This window comes from Ambystoma mexicanum, chromosome 7p (assembly GCF_040938575.1).
Source record: "Ambystoma mexicanum isolate Mex_15411 chromosome 7p, UKY_AmexF1_1, whole genome shotgun sequence".
Classification (NCBI taxonomy): Eukaryota; Metazoa; Chordata; class Amphibia; order Caudata; family Ambystomatidae; genus Ambystoma; species Ambystoma mexicanum.
The window spans coordinates 854,205,984-854,223,140 of NC_090939.1; the positions used below are offsets into that span (position 1 = coordinate 854,205,984).

At 48.1% G+C, this 17,157-nt stretch overlaps 1 pseudogene; it reads left to right on the forward strand.

Annotated features, from left to right (window-relative positions):
- The first annotated feature begins 11,272 nt into the window (after positions 1 to 11,272).
- LOC138526654 (U6 spliceosomal RNA) lies at positions 11,273 to 11,338 on the forward strand (annotated as a pseudogene).
- The last annotated feature ends 5,819 nt before the right edge of the window (positions 11,339 to 17,157 follow it).

Genomic DNA, 17,157 nt, shown 5'->3' on the forward strand with positions numbered 1-17,157 from the left:
GCATTACTGGTCTGGTAATGCCCCCGGCCCACGTTATAACTATCTCCCCGGCTGCATTAGTAGACAGGAAATGCCCTCCTCCTCGGGTTCTGTTGCTTCATTGTTTTATCTTCTGCCCATTTTCCAGTAGCAACCTCTTCCCAGTCCACCTTATTTTCAACCTTTTAGTAATGTTTTGCTTGATTCAGTTGCTCTCCATTGCGTGAGCTCCCTTCAAGCTCTTGAAGAGGAAGTGACATCAGAAAAGGAGAGGAAGTGCAGTCTGTGGATCTTTTATAGCAGCAAAGTAAACAGTGGAATGTTCTTTTACTTTTGACAATGGGCCTCATTACACGGATGGCGGTAAGGGATTACCGGTACCGGTAAGGGTACCGGTACCGGTAATCCCTTACCGCCTTACTACAAGGTCCCTTGGCGGGTCTCTTCGTTAACGGCTGGTTTTACCAGCCGTTAAGGACGGGTCCCGCAAAGGGACTTTGGAGGTAAATACGGTACCGCAATTTGCAGTACCATAATTACTGCCTTCCCCATTTTCATTGAGCCCTATGTGGGCTCAAATGGGAATGGGGAAGGGCCAATGGTGAATGGGGAATTGCCACCCCGCCAAACTTGGAATGGGGCGGTAATTTCGCCATCCACCAGGGCGGAATCGGTAAATTACCGGCGGCAACCATGGCGCTAATAGCGCCATGGGTACCGCCTTCCGTGTAATGAGGCCCATTACTTACTGACTTATACTGCTCAGCCAATTGTAGTAGTACCAGAAGAAGTAATATTACTACTTGTTGCAGTAATAGTATTACTACAATAGTAGTACTATTTCCATCAGCAGCACTACTACCAGTAGCAGAAATATTAATGATGTAACCATTATTACTTTAAGTAACAATTGTATTACTTTTGATAGTGTCAGTGGCAGCACTACTAACATTACTAGTAGCAGTAATAAAAGCAATTCTACCAGTAACAATAGTACTAATACTAATTCTACTACATTTACCATTACCAACACTGCTGACAGTATTAACACTTCTAGTAGCAGTATAGCAAGTCGTAGTAGGATTACTACCACTAATAGTGCTACTGAAAATAATACTGCCAGTAGTACTAGATATACTGATAGTAGGAGTGCTGCTTATGACATTGTTCATTGTACTAATACTTGTGCTGCTATGAGTAGTAGCAATAGTGCTACTGGTAGCTGTAGAACCCTATAATTACATCTGGAAGTAGTACTACCACTAGTAAAACTATACCTATGGGAAGGAGTAGAGCTATCACTACTGGTGTACTGCTGAGAATAGTGCTGTTACTGTTGGTAGCAGGAGTTTACAAGCTATGCCTAAACAGTACTGTTCCATTTACCAGTAGTAATATTAGTACTACTAACAACATCAGTAGTAGCCATGATAATATGTGTACTTCTACTGATGGCACTGCCACCAACACCAGTAATACTAGTAGTAGTTTTATCAATGCTATTGTTGCAGAAATGACCACTGTCAATGGAAGTGATATTGCTGAGAAAAGTAGTACCCCTACTGTTAGTAGCAGTGCAGTTATTATAAATAACAGCACTACTACATATGGTGCTATATATTGGTGTAAACTAAAGGAAAAGACACACTTTTACTTTGGCAATTTTCTGCTATAGATCTGCAGACTGCACTTACTTTTCGTCTTCGATGTCACTTCTTCATTAACATAGTGAAAGACGCTTCTAAAATGGAAGACAACTGTAGCAAGAAATATGCCTCACAACTGTTGAAAGTAAATTAGCAGGCAACATGTGTTTGCTGTAAAATAAGCAGAAGATAAAACATGAACAGTTAGGAGCAACAGATTGTGACAAATACAGGGAATTCGTCCCCTCTCCCTAGGGGCGAACAACCCCGTTTGGGACTGGGGAGGTGAGTCCGCTAAGCTTAACACCCCCAGGGCACAGGGGAAGCAGGATCTGACTGGGGCAATCCCCCCGGCCCCTTATTGTACAGGATATCCCCAGAGAGGGATATGAGTTATCCTCCCTTGTATCAAGATCACAATATCTGTGTTGGCTATATGGGAATTGCAAAAAGACCACTGTGTGAAGGCCCCTATAGAAGTTACTGGTGTGCTTACTGACCCTTTTGTGCTGCCATCCATATATGATGCTCAGGAACAATTGATTGTCCAATCTCGTTGCATGGTTGAACATAAAGTTCCCATGAGACGGAGACAGGAGAGAGAGGAAATCCCACGGAGTAGCACACACGGGGAGACGTCCCTATTGGAGGCAGAGCCGGAAAGCAGTAACACGCACACGGCTCGGAGAGCGGAGGAGCCAGAGAGCCCATGGAGCGTCGCTGTCTCCTACAAAGCCAAGAGCCGAACGGATAGTATTATCATTGATTAAATGCCTTTCTGTGCTATCTTTGTCTTTAAGAACTATTAACCTTTACTGTACAGTTTTAATGTGGCTTCTGCTGTGGAACTTCTTGTGCGTGGTGCTGAATATTGGGCACATAGGCCCTCAATACAGGTCCGGCAGAAACCGTGCCGGTAAAACTGTTGATACCTATGCTATGGGTGTGGGGACCACAGAAGCACCGGAACCGTTAACAACGGTGCCGGTGCGTCTGTGAAAGTCTGCGGGCAGTACAGCACCCGCCCGCAGACTCGTAGTTTGTCAGTCCATAAACAACAGTAAGCGTACCAGCACCGTTGTTTCCGGACCGGCAAACTTGTAATGAGGTCCATAAACCGTGATTTTCATTTTGAGCCAGTGCTCCAGACTCACATACTTCAGTTGGCTTTTCAGTTTGCTTTTTATGAAATTCATGTTTGAAAAGATTTGCTCACAGAAGTACGTTGATCAAAAAGTTTGAGAGAAGCTTTGCTCGGGCATCTGACTATTGCTGGTAATGCCCTTACTGGTAATGCCCCCCACCCCTCCTCAGGTTCTACAGCTTAAGTGGTGCTTGATCAACTCCAGCAAATGCTAAAAATTCAGTATGGATGTGTCAGCCTCAAGGGTTTTCAATAAAAATGACAAAGTTGCCTTTCCCTTTCAGAATTCTTGAAATCGGCCACTGAAATTAGCTTGCATTTTGAGCACTGTTTCTGCAAGAAACGTGAGGTCAATGACACAGTCACCTGTTTTTTTATATTGCTTTAGTGTTGGGAAAAGCACCAAAGAGTCTCAATATTCCTTGCAAGGAAAGACACCTTTTGCTGAAACTGAAAGGCCTTTTTCCAAAACAAGAATTGCAGTGTTTCCCTTCCTTATCAATTCTGATTTAGCATAGTTAAGTGGGATGTTATTTCTACCATGAAATAGAATTTTTGTAGCCACCGAGGATCGGTTAGATCAGCATATTCAAAGCCCTTTTCCTGTAAAAAAAAAAAAAAGAAAAAAACCTTCCTTTATGCAGAAAGGAAGCACACCGTAACAGCACTTTGCCTCTGGAAAGCAACTATACATTGCTATGCAAAACGAGAACAGCATAATGGCTGTTAACCTCTTCAAGAAGCTGGCAGAACTGAGGATGATTAAGAGCTCTTGTCCTTATTTTATTGACTATCCTTACTACTAAGTCCATTACTTTTGCCACATCATCTGGAACGATGTGTGCACACAAAGCCTGCTGATGGATTATGCAGTGAAATGAAATTCTGTCATGCTCCACTGCCCTTTTAAATATAAAATAAAGTATACTTGGTGCGCCATAAGTCACAATAGTGATGATTCTGTTGAGGGCCATTTCTTTTTTTTCAAGCATTCAGCGACTGTAGATGGAATATCTTCCCTCTAGTTTGTCCTTTCAGAGGCAACGTTTTAGTCAACCCTTCTTGAGGTTCCTCAGAGTTGGCATATCTTCTGAGAAGGGTGATCTGCGCAATGTCATCAATATCACAAGACTCATCACTAGCAATAGAAAACCTTGGTGCCGATTAATTGTCTCTAACCTGCTGACTAGTTACATCTGTGGCCATGTTCAAAGGTCTGTCTTTTACACTCTTAACAGATATGGGCATGTCCTGAGTATTTTGAAAACTTTCTCTTGTTTTTGAAATCACTGAAAACGTGTTCTGATGATTTAAGAACATGTTCCCTCCCTCCCTCCCTCCCTCCCTCCCTCCCTTCCCTCCCTCCCTCCCTCCCTCCCTCCCTCCCTCCCTCCCTCCCTCCCTCCCTCCTTCCTTCCTTCCTTCCTTCCTTCCTTCCTTCCTTCCTTCCTTCCTTCCTTCCTTCCTTCCTTCCTTCCTTCCTTCCTTCCTTCCTTCCTTCCTTCCTTCCTTCCTTCCTTCCTTCCTTCCTTCCTTCCTTCCTTCCTTCCTTCCTTCCTTCCTTCCTTCCTTCCTTCCTTCCTTCCTTCTCCCCCCCCCCAGCAATACTAGTGTTACTTGGCGTTTTTCAAAATCAAAATGGATTTATTCCAGTAGCAAAATTTACCATAAAGTGATACATCCATCACACATAAATACAATGATTGAATTCATCAACAATATAATCAATTAACAAATTATTACAAAAATAAAAAGTACTTATTGAAGGCAAATCGCAAATCAATACACGGATAATACTGCAGACATTCATGTTTTAGGGAAAAGTAGTTCAACCAATCCTATTGCGTCTTAAAAACCACACCGGTTTTAAATATTAAGAAACACACCACAGGTACAACCTGTTCTCGGATTGATAGCAGATGGATAACGCTTGCCTCACATTCCTGATATTTTCTAGTTTAGAAATCAGAAAAGGGTAGAATTAACAAAGATAAGGCAAAAAAATTCACAGTTTTCAACATCTTCTGATGAATTAACACACGGTTTACACATCTTGCTAGCCTCACCTCCCTATTTGCTAGCATAAGCTCTGAGGGGTAAAACGCCCAGACGTAACTTGAAAAAGAACGCTCGTTCTGTGTTCCCCTCCAGGATGGACAGGTAAGAGTCCTGTGACCGGGGTTTTCTTCCGCTCGAGCTAGCTAGCAATCAGACCAGACCTTGGTAAAGAGGTCAGTTTACACAAGAGCAACCACTCTTCATATGTGTTTCTAACGCATACCTTGTTGGGTATGGTCCTAGTATCATTTGATAGAGCTGCTTCCCAGATCTGATTCAATCCCAATGCCCTTGTAAGGTTTGGAATGTAATCCATGGTAGGTTATGTCGGTTGGTGTTTTTTTAAATCAATTTGACAGATGTACTCTTTGTTTGCATTGCCCTCTGATGAAGCTCCTCGACTGATTTTCTTCTTTCATTGCAAGCTGGATACTTGTCAGAAAAATGATCATGTTTTGTAGAAAATGATTCAGTCCATCCATCTTGGAATGCCCTGTACTCGTCTTTTATACTTCCGTTTCATTATGCCGTTTCCATGATATTCGTCTCCATTTTAGTGCTTTAAAGCCTATGCTTCTTTTTTGCCCCAGCTATTTCTAAACAAGATAATTATCAAAGAAATACAGTAAGAACATCTATTCACCAGGACCGTTGATACTGTTTTTTATTATCTGTCCATGAGACTCGACTGTAACTTCATTGAGAGAGTTTACAAAGAAGGGGAAGCTTTGTACACCCCCTTTCCAATGTACATATTTGTAAAATAGTGTCTTCCTCAGCGGGGAGTATGGCTTCAGAGGCAGTCGTGCCCCATTAAAGGTGTCGGATCCTACTTTTTTTTCCATGTCCCCCTTTTTCCCCAATAATGCTTTAATTTGACTTTGGGGTTTTCTCCCTGCATTCCCCTCTTATTTAGGCCCTGAAATTGCTAGGCACTATTTAAATTCTGCTTGTGTCCTAGAACGGCCTAGTTTGGGTGACACCAAGCTAACAGGAAGGAGCTCCCTTTGACTTCCAAGGCTGGCAGCTGGTGGTAAAAACAAAACTATTTAACATCAACTGTGTTTTTTGGGAATGCGCCTCAAGAAGCATTTGAACAAATCAAGAAGATATTTAAAGAAAAATGGATCATATGCAATGGACCAATAGTTAGGTCGCATATCATGCGGAAGTTCGACTCATGGAACAATATGCACTTTTTTTCCCAGAGGCAGCACCTGCTGATTGGGTGACCCCTGAAACACATGAGCTTTCTTGCTCTTCAAATCTTTGTTTCGATCACTGCCCTCTCCAATTCATTCTTCATTTTTTTCCTCCAATCAGGTTTTCATCTGTGTGCAAATATAGTGCCATTGCAGTAGCGCAGGAAAGCCACTTGGCTCCAATGCCGACATCTGAAGACAAACGTGAGCACCTGAGAGCAGCCATGCATTTGCTAAATTTAGCTCCCAACTGATTGCAAACATATGCAGTGTGACACTCACATGATAAAGGTGAGCAAAGCCAACATTTACAGAGAATTACGTGATGACTCCCGGGTGCAGACGAGGGGTTTCAATGGGCCTCATTACGAGGTGGGTGGTTAGGGATTACCAGCACCGGTAAGGGCACCGGTGCCGGTAATCCCTTACCGCCCTACTACGAGTTCCCTTCGCGGTCCTCCCTTAAAGTCTGTTTTTTCCAGGCGTTAAGGACGGGACCCGCAAAGGGACTCTGGAGCTAATAACGGTACTGCAATTTGCGGTACCGTTAGTAGCGCCTTCCCCATTCCCATTGATCCCTATGGGGGCACACATGGGAATGGGGAATGGCCCTGGTGAACGGGGAATTACTGGTCCCGCCAACCTTGGAATGGACCGGTAATTGCTCCATTCACCAGGGCTGAGTCGGAACGAGTTTGGAGGCAGCCATGGCGCTAATAGCGCCATGGCTACCTCCAACCTCGTAATGAGGCCCAATGTATTTTATTTATTTGAATGTGTAAAGCACACTACAGCCCAAGGGCATCGAGGCGCTGTTGCATGAAAGTGGGCCTCATTATGAGACCTGCGGTAGCCGTGCTGGTAAAACCGGCACGGTTGCCGCCGGTATCATTTTTTTTCTGGCTCCGGGAATGGGCAATTTCTGGGTTATTAGGTCCCCGCCATACCCGGTAATAGCCCATTCCCAGGCGCCGTAAAAAAATGCTCCCCATTCACATTGGAGCCCCACAGGGCTTAATGGGAATGGGGAGGCCGGATGCACCGGCACCATTCAGGAATGGTGCCGGTGCATCCAACATGGTCTGCTCGCGGGTGCCAGTCTGCCCGCCAGGTCTGGGCACCCGCGAGCAGAACTCGTAGTTTGCCGGTCCGGTAACAACGGTAGCGGCAAGCTTACTGGTACCATTTTTACTGAACCGGCAAACTTATGATGAGGCCCAGTGTCTTAGTTACAGGTAAGAAGGCTTTGCTCAGGGTTACAGAGAGCGGAAGCCTAACTGAATGAAGTGATGCAAGTACATAGGTGTTTGTAGTCATCCTTTCAAGGCAGAGAAGCCGAGCACAATAAAATATTGGACAATGATGAAACCTATTATTAGAGGGCTTAGAAGTAAAGGAATTGGAGATAAGGCACTATATGTAAATTGTTATTTTTAAGGGTTTGCTCAGTTTCAGGCGTTGACTTCAGCGCAAAAAAGCTTCAGGTGTACTCCTAAAACCGTTACGCATGCAATTTCCATGTGCAAGTTGAGGAATGTTGTACAAGACCTGCTTCACAAATGGACCGTACTGATGTGCACAACATCTGATGCACAGGTGCCAAAAATACCCGATCTGCACACTTACCGAGAGCCCAGGGGTGTGGCCTGGGTGTGGCCTGTTACTGTGCTTTTATAGCCGCCTAGTGCCCCTGGGGACAGAGAAAAGAGTGCAAGAGACCTTAAAGAAAGAAACAGAAAGAGGACTGGGGACAAAAAATGAGGCCCATCACCATTTTGCTAGTAAACAGGAGCAGATGATTTTGGGCAACGCTGCAGGCACCAGGTGAGGCCCGGTAACCTGTGCCCCATGGCAACCAGGCAGAGGAGAGGGGGAGCAGCAGCCCAACAAAGGGGCCAGTGCTACCCCTCTCCCCCACCAAACTACAAAGGCGATGCGCAGTCGCCGAACCGGGAAACACAGAGGGAAGGGAAAGGTGTTAATCAACACCTTGCCCTCTTCCCACAGGGATGCAAAGCACTGGGCCCCCAAAGACAGGAAGTAGGCGGGGGAGCAGTTGTTAGGCACCATAAGGTGCAATTTGCTGTCGGCATCAGCCGGACAGGGGGCTGGCACTACAGTCCCCCTCCACACAGAAGGACCCATGGGAAAGCGCCTGGGTCCTATATAAGGAGCTGCTTTGTCAGCAGAAAACAGAACCAGTTTGTGGTCCCTGCACGGGGACCCAAACCAAAGAGTACTTTGTGCACTGAGAGTCTCTTCTTTTTCCCAGAACCCTCCCACCCTAAGAAAAAGGATGAGAAGAAAGAGAAAGAAGACAGGTCACTGTACGGTGACCACACTGTCGTGGGACAAGAATGGCGGCACGGGCCAGAGGGGGTAACCTCGGGACCGGATGCCCAAAAGTACAGCATATTATGGTTACTGTAATTATGATTATGTTTTTGTTATGACTGTGCGATAAAATCCCACAGCCTTTTGTTGCCAACACCTACTCAATTTTTTGCGTACTACCTGGGGGGGAGGGGGGAAGCATGGGGCGTATTGTCACCCAGGTCATGTTACCACTCTGCCTGCATATGTGTCCACTGGTTATGGGTTCAATGATGGATGTATGGTGTAATATATTCAGACGGCAGTCTTATCGATAACAGTGTGCCACATCTCCCATATTTCAAATTCCAGGATCCAAAGTTAGCGCATTTAGACCTTGCCAGGCTAATGCTTTTCATTTTGCAAAAGGATGCAGGACCCAGAACATCGTTCAAAAGCCTGTAGGTTTTTACAAACCGCATTGCCGCGAGCCTGCAAAGCCTGGAAGGTATTTATAGGGAATGGAATTAAAATAGGAAAGCCTGCTGTCTTTCCACAGAGCCCATTCAGAACAAATGTGGGAGGGCCTCCCCGCCTGTGTGTCTGCAGTTAAAAACTGCAATGTACTCATTGGAAACATCATTATTCAGAAGTGGCCTCTATTTACTGCAATCCCGCTACGCTTCTTCAGTTGTTAAACAAAACATAGCCCACGGAAATATTAACCTTAAACTTGGCATTTTTTAAAAATGTTGCTAGCAAAGGCCTGGTGCTATACTTAATGACTTATTACCAGAAAAATCGCGCACAGATCATACAGCATTGCGGCGCGGCTTACTTCATCTGAAGTTCACCACAGCAAAGAGCGCGCTGCAAACTCCAGCCACCAACTTTCATCTGAAGTTCACCACAGCAAAGAGCGCGCTGCAAACTCCAGCCACCAACTACTCAGCTTACAGTCAGCCACGAGTGTCCTATTGGTGGCGTAAGACTGGGACCATCGACACAATTGGCTCGGCTAGGGCCACTGGCCTGCGAAACGTACAGCCCAGGATAGAGGGCAGGCGAACAGTGCCCCAGGCCCCGTGCAGTACAAAGTACGGCACGATGGAGGGCCTGGGGGGTTAGGCGCAGGGTGGGGGAAACAGAACGGCGCGAAATACAAGGGGAGGGGCAGCCAAGTGGCGCCCCCACCCTCAGCGTTGCTAGGGAAACCCCACACAGATGGGGGAAAGGTGTGAGGAAAGCAACAGGGGGGCAGGAGGAAGTCCAGCCCCCCCCAGAGGGACAACAAAGGGCCAGGGGGGTATAAGTACCCCAAGGAAATGCAGGATGGGCACAACCAGGCAAGGAGCTCACCTCACTCGGGTAAGCTCCTAAGGCCTGGAAAAGGGGGAGAAGGAAACGTTTTGCCTCTACGGGCTTATTTCGTTACCTCCTTCATTTAAAGGACCAAGTTTGCCTCTGCGGGCTTATCTGGTGCGGGTCTGCAGGAAAGCGAGCAGCGCGGCGTGGCAAGGAGAGGAGGACTCACCGCGGCGGGGAGCAGCAACCAGGAAGCTACGCGGACATCAGGCACGGGGAGCGGGCGGCGTGCGGCGGGCTCCAGCTGGAAAAGGCGGCCGAGTGAAAGCGGAGGATCAAGGACACGACCGCGTGCAGCAGAGGAGCCGCCACAGGAACGCCGCAGACCAGACCAGGAAGAAGCAGGACGACGAAGCGGGCGCATCGGAAGATCGTCCCGGGTAGACCGAAAGCAAGACGGAATGACGGCAAGACAAAGGGGGCGTGGCCGAAGGGAGGAAAAAGTTCAACAAGGAGCGGACGCGCTGGGGATTTAAAGAAACAGCCGCGCACGAGAGGTCACGAGGCTGGTGGCACAAAGCACTAAGTGCCCAGACCAGTAATCGGAAAGGGGAGGTTCGGGCCAGACCCCCGGAAGATCGCCAAAATTCTAAAAGGGCTATATAAAAAAAAAAAAAAAAGAAAAAAAGTGTAATCTACTGGCCAACGGAAACAGAAAAAATAGATAACGAAATGTATTTTTTCAAAAAATGGCCAATGGGCCAGGAAAGCGGCAAACGAATAAAAACAGTCCGAGTTACCCTCAGCTTCGCACGGAGGCAGCAGCTGGCGAGGATCGAATGCTGCCACGAGAACGTAAAACAGGCCAGTCACTGAATGGACAGCGCAGTGTGCGTGCAGTGCACACATTGGAAGCAGGACGACACGGAGCAGGCCAGGAGCATGGGAGGCGGGGGGGGCAGCGTCAGGTCAGTTCACAGCTCCGAGAGGGAGCCAATTAACAATGCCACAGGCCCCGTGCAGTACAAAGTACGGCACGATGGAGGGCCTGGGGGTAGAGGGGTTTTAAGAAGGGTGTCGCATGTGGCGCGACGATATGCATACATTTTATGACACAGTTGCTGTGATGGCATGCCCCTCTTGCGGCCACGGCGGTTTATGGCCGCTATGCAGGTATTTGGAGGGAAATGTTGCTTAGATGGCAGGCCCCCTTTTTGCGACCACGGCACCATGGGCGCACCAGTGCCTAGCACTTGTTTAAAACTGTCGTGGGAAAGGGGCTCCTGGAGTACTTAGGAGTGAGGATGGGAGTGGTAGCACCCTCTGGCCTGAAGTGGGAGTCAAGGGTGTTATTGGTAGCCATGCGCATGTAGTAAAATAAGGAAAGTTAACGAATGGAGGTAAATATTAGGGACAGAGTTGATGAGGCTGCCCCTATTTTCCCGGTGTGTGCATGGGGACTTCTCTCCTTTCTGTGTCGAGGGTGATATCACGGGCCGCATCAGGCACGGTGGATCCGACAATCAGTATGGGGTCGCCGGGGAAGCCCGTATTTAGGAGATCAAGCTGGTTAGGGCAGCGTTCGCCCAGGAGACAATTAAGCACCTGAGGAAAGGAAAGGCACGCCGAGAAGATTAGCATGGCCCCTGCGCAAGGATGACACGCAAATTCGTGAAGCGTTCCATATTTTAAAAGCACCCGTGGCACAATCAGTAAATGCAGTCAGCAGTAAGCATTAAAGGGCAGTACGTGCGAATTTAGAACAACGGTCGGAACAGGCAACACGGGAAGCCAGACAGGGGCCCGGCGAAACAAGACAGGAGGAACAAGGCGAGCGAAGGCAAGTCTACAGGAAAGCCAGAAGAGGCAAAAGTCGGGAATGACGGTAGGATGTGATGCAAAAGGAAGAAAGGGCTAGGGCAATGTCGCCCCTGCTGCTAGAGGATTCCACGGACAGCAACGAGGAAGCCACGGTACCCCAAGGACAGAAGAGGGCAAGAGAAGTGGCGGAAGAGTCGCAGAAGCCAGAGAAGAACATGCTAGACCCAAGAGGGGCACAGGAGCAGCCGGAGGCGCCGTTGAGGAGTCAAAGGAAAGGTATTGTTAAAAGGGATAACGGAGTTGGGGAAAAAATGGTGAAAAGGTTAAAGGCATGCAGCACGGCTCAGGGTAAGTCGCCCAGAACCTGGGAGCATGGAGCACAATGGGTGCTTGATGTAATGAATAAGGATGACAAGTCAAGGGCAAGGTCGCCTTTGCTGCTAGAGGAGGCCAGCTGCAGCGAAGAGGAATACCACAAGGCCAAAGGAGGTCGAGAGAAGACCCAAGAGGGGCACAGGAGCAGCCGGAGGCGCCGTAGAGGAGGCAAAGGAAAGATACGGTGAAAAGGGATAACAGAGTTGGGCGAAAAATGCTAAAAAGGTGAAAGGCATGCAGCACGGCTCAGGGTAAATCGCCCAGAACCTTGGAGCATGGAGCACAATGGGTGCTGGATGTAATGAATAAGGATGAAAAGGCAAGGGCAAGGTCGCCTTTGCTGCTAAAGGAGTCCAGCAACAGCAAGGAGGAATACCACAAGGCCAAAGGAGGCCGAGAGAAGACCCGAGAGGGGCACAGGAGCAGCCGGAGGCGCCGTTGAGGAGGCAAAGGAAAGGTACGGTAAAAAGAGATAACAGAGTTGGGGGAAAATTGGTAAAAAGGTTAAAAGCATGCAGCACGGCTCAGGGTAAGTCGCCCAGAACCCGTGGAGGGAAGGTTAAGAAGCACAAGAGGCACAGGGAAAAGCAAGGGGTAACGTCTTCAAAGACGAAAAGTAGCAAAGGTAGAGAGGGGGGCCATTTAAAGGCATGAGTGAATAGGAAGGGAGTAGTGAGCAATAACGAACAGAAAAGGGGGGCCTGGACCAGTGGGCAACGGGGTTCCCATACGACAGAGGGTGGCACAAGGAAGTACGCCAGGGTCTACTCACCAGGGAACGACCACCAGCTTACCGGTGACACCGGTAGGGGTCACCACTGTAGCAATACAAGGGGCAGAAGCAGTAATGGCGAAATATGGCAGGCCCTCAGTCGTTAAGGACGCCCAAGGCCGGTCCATGAAGGCGCAATCATGGTATATGGATGAGAAAGTGAAGCAAAACGTATCAGTAGAGGACATGAAGGAGGATGAGAAGGGATTATTAAAAGGGCACCAGTAGCAAGGACCCCTTTTATAATGGGAGGGCGGCTTTCCAAAGATTGTACATTGTTATATTGCAGAAATACACAGAAGATGGGGTGTCACTTGTAACATACCAACAGAGAGTCTTAAAGGTCTACAAAGCATTTGGGCATAATGGGAAAATAAGGATAGAAGCAAAGACAGGTACAAACATCAGCATATGATAATAACGACAAGGAATCATTTGAGGTCAGGGGAACAGAACCTGTGGGGCAGTCAATAGGGGACACAAAGAGGACGGCAGAGTAGCAAAGTAACAGACCACCAACGGGGCAAAAGGGGTGGCAGGGGAGATAGCGGGAAAAGCATAGCTGGGAGCTTGGAGCACAAGAGGAAGGGCAGGAAAGGGGGAACGCCAAAGTGTCCATTAAGCTTACACGAATAAAGCATCGGGAAAATGAGAATATGGCCGCGTAGATGGCAGGAAAATAACACCCACACCGGGAAAAGGCAGGGGTTCCACGAAGAAAGCTCCGGAAATAATTAAGAGGTTAGCCATAAGGCTGACTGGAAAAGGAAAAAGATGGCCACATGTATGGCAGGAAAATAACGCCCATACTGGGAAAGGAATGGGTTCCCCGGAGAAACATCGGAAATTAGCCACAAGGCCGACTGGAAAAGGAAAATATGGCCACGGGTTGGCAGGAAAATAACGCCCATACCGGGAAAGGCATGGGTTCCACGAATGAGCACAGGAAATAAGGAAAGGGTTAGCCATAGGTTTGGCTGGAAAAGGTAAATATGGCCAGGTGCATGGCAAGAAATTAACGCCCACACCCAAAAAGGCATGGGTGCCACGGGAGGAGAAGCGGAAATAGCAACAAAGAGGTCCGAGAAATAGGTAAAACCAAAGGAACCAGGGCGAGTCAAAGAGAATCAGGACAGGAACGTACAAAACGGGTAAGCAGTACAAAAAGCAGGTAAATAGGTGATAGCGGAAACAGGACAAGACGTAGGTAAAATGTCAATGGCCAACAGGGGTGATTGCTGTTAAAAAAGCATTGGCCCAGGGTAAAAGGAAAAGATGGGCAGCAGCACATTTGTCTGTGGTCGCATATACCACAAAGGTGGCCGGGGTGACGGACCCAACAAATAGCACACGGATAAGGAATGCAATGAGGGGTTGGGCAAGATTGCAAGAGCAGGGTGGGATGCAGCGGAATTTGGGACCCACCCGTTTCTGAACAGGGGCAAGCCACTTCAGCATGGGCAAGAGGCCTGGGAGCGAAAGGCGCAAAGAAAGTTGGGGGGGTTGAGGTAATCCACCTTGGGGGCAGTGACCTGGCCAAAACAGATAGGGGCGGATTGATGCGCAGCATGTGCGAGCCATCAAGGGCTATAGATCATTGCTGGTGGGAAACCAAAATTTCTGAGATATTTACACGCAGAGTCTGGTACGGGGCGCGCAGGATGCAGGCCATTGAAACTACAAGGAAAAGGCTAAACAAGGCAGTGGAAAGTTTTCATAGGAGTACAGGGCCCCAGTTTATAAAGCATGGCTTATCACAGAACATTCCGGAGAGGCGCCACCAAGACGGCACACACCTATCCAGCTAAGGGATGGGACCATTTTCAGATAGTATTCTCAGAGCCTTAGCAGCGCGAGGATGCAGTTAGGAGCGCGTTTTTGGGGGGACCTGAGCGCGGCCGAGGCGGCACCCACTCAGGTGTGGCGGCACGTGTCCAGGAACGGATGCCCCAGGGTAACTAAGACGAGCCGAGGAGAAGGCTGGGCATCTACAACCCCTGGACACGAAGTGCCCAAAAAGCGAGTTGGTGTTATTCTGTGTTTGTTATGATTATTATTTGGTGTTATTTTCTGTAGAAAATAAACAAGCCTACGGCCGATAATTTTTCCACAAACAAAAACCTGTCTGTACTATTCTTTCGGGGGAATAGGGTAATAGGAATAAGAGCGACGGGGGGGCCCCCACTACTCAGCCTATGCCCCAGGCCCCGTGCATTACAAAGTACGGCACGATGGAGGGCCTGGGGGGTTAGGCGCAGGGTGGGGGAAACAGAATGGCGCAAAATACAAGGGGAGGGGCAGCCAAGCGGCGCCCCCACCCTCAGCGTTGCTAGGGAAACCCCACACGGATGGGGGAAAGGTGTGAGGAAAGCAACAGGGGGGCAGGAGGAAGTCCAGCCCCCCCAGAGGGACAACAAAGGGCCAGGGGGGTATAAGTACCCCAAGGAAATGCAGGATGGGCACAACCAGGCAAGGAGCTCACCTCACTCGGGTAAGCTCCTAAGGCCTGGAAAAGGGGGAGAAGGAAACGTTTTGCCACCCAACCCACCCAGCAGAAAAAAAGGCAAGGAAAGGAGACAGAACAAGGAACAGGAATGCCGAGTACTTTCTTCGGTACACGGTAGAAGAAAGTCGTAGGCGGCGGCACGTGTCCAGGAACGGATGCCCCAGGGTAACTAAGACGAGCCGAGGAGAAGGCTGGGCATCTACAACCCCTGGACACGAAGTGCCCAAAAAGCGAGTTGGTGTTATTCTGTGTTTGTTATGATTATTATTTGGTGTTATTTTCTGTAGAAAATAAACAAGCCTACGGCCGATAATTTTTCCACAAACAAAAACCTGTCTGTACTATTCTTTCGGGGGAATAGGGTAATAGGAATAAGAGCGACGGGGGGGCCCCCACTACTCAGCCTATGAGAGGAGGGTTATTATCTCACTCTGATCTGCAGCTGGCGTGAAATGGCGCGCACTGCAGCAGAAACGTTACCATGTGTGCGTGGCGTGACAGGTTTCTACAGAATTGCTTTTTTTTAAAAAAAAATCCCCATCCATTTCAACACCTGTCTGAGCCCAGTTGCGCTCCTCGCAGTGGGGAAATAGAAAATGTGGTTCTATCTTCCTGTTTCTCTTTCTGTGTCTCTTTTTATGTATCTGTTTCCCTCTTTCGTTCTCTCTGTTATTTTATCTCTTTTCCTCACTCTATCTTTTCCTTACTCGCTTCCCCTAACCCTCTCTCTCCCCCTCTCTCTGTCTCATTGAGTCTCTCGCTATATCTATCTGTACTAGCCACTTTTACTCTGTCTTATTCTCTCTCGATTTCTCTCTCTCCCTCTGTCACCCATACACCTGACCATTCATCCTGAGCTCACTCAAACACACAACAGCAAAACCACACCATCGCATGCATGCACGCATACATTCAGAAATACACACATCCACAAACACCATGTGACGAATGTGGGTTATTCGTCTCTTTTCCTGATGGGGGAGCCACCCCCTTGAGGCTAGGGAGGTGAGCCCGCTAAGCAAGACCTTCCGTAGGGGTTTAGGAAAGTGGGCCCTTACAGGCAGTGAATCCCCTCTAGAGTACAAGGACTACAGGTCCTGTAAGGAACTCCCTATCAAGAATTCACTGTAGGCATATATGGGAAAAGAAAAGACTGATGTTACTTCTGTTTTGAATCCAACAAATAGTGGCATTGCTTCAACCTCTTTAGCTTCAAGTAATACCGGATTCCCCTGAACTCAACAGTCAAAGCGGAACAACACGCCTCTTTCAAAGACAGTGATGGAAAAAAAGATACAAGGAAACGTGAATTGAGAAGAGAGAATCCCACACAGTGGCGAGCCTTTAACGTGAGAACGTTCTTGAGGTGCAGGGCTGTGCTACACTGCAGAGCAAGATGCAGCATGGAGGGTAGAGGAAGAGAGGGAGCAAGGAAGGACACTGTTAGGCCGGCACCAAGATTGGCAAGTCAACCACGACCAAGACAGAGACAGAAGTACAGTCTCTCCAGGTAGCGCGCCTATGCTGCAACCGTATTGGTTCTGGGAATCGCAGCATGACACCAAAGCCAAGGTCACACGGAGGAACGAATCTTCTGCTGCAAATACAAGCAAGGCGACTGGCGAGATGCAGAGTCCAGAGAGCATGCGCTGATATACTGGAGAAGTCAGAGAGAGCTAACGAAAATCACCACGCGCAGACGCTATCCCACTGGAACAGTCACAACGGTAACAGAGGTACCAGGGTTCCCGGGCAGACGGAGGCGAGTGGAAGCCTAAGCTAGTGAATCTGAGGGGTCAGGAGAACCATATTGAACTGACATAAAGTATCTGAGTAGAAGTGAAACTGGAGGGTTCAACCAAGCAAAACAAAAGCCAATAGGGGAACAACCAAACTGGTGGAAAAGGGTTGAAGGACACATCCCTGTGTTAAAAGGATGTAAAGCTTTGGATTTATATCAAGACTTACAACGTCTCATAAGGAAGTTAAATGGGGAGTTTAAGGGTCTTCTTTGGTGAACTGACATTGAACATTTT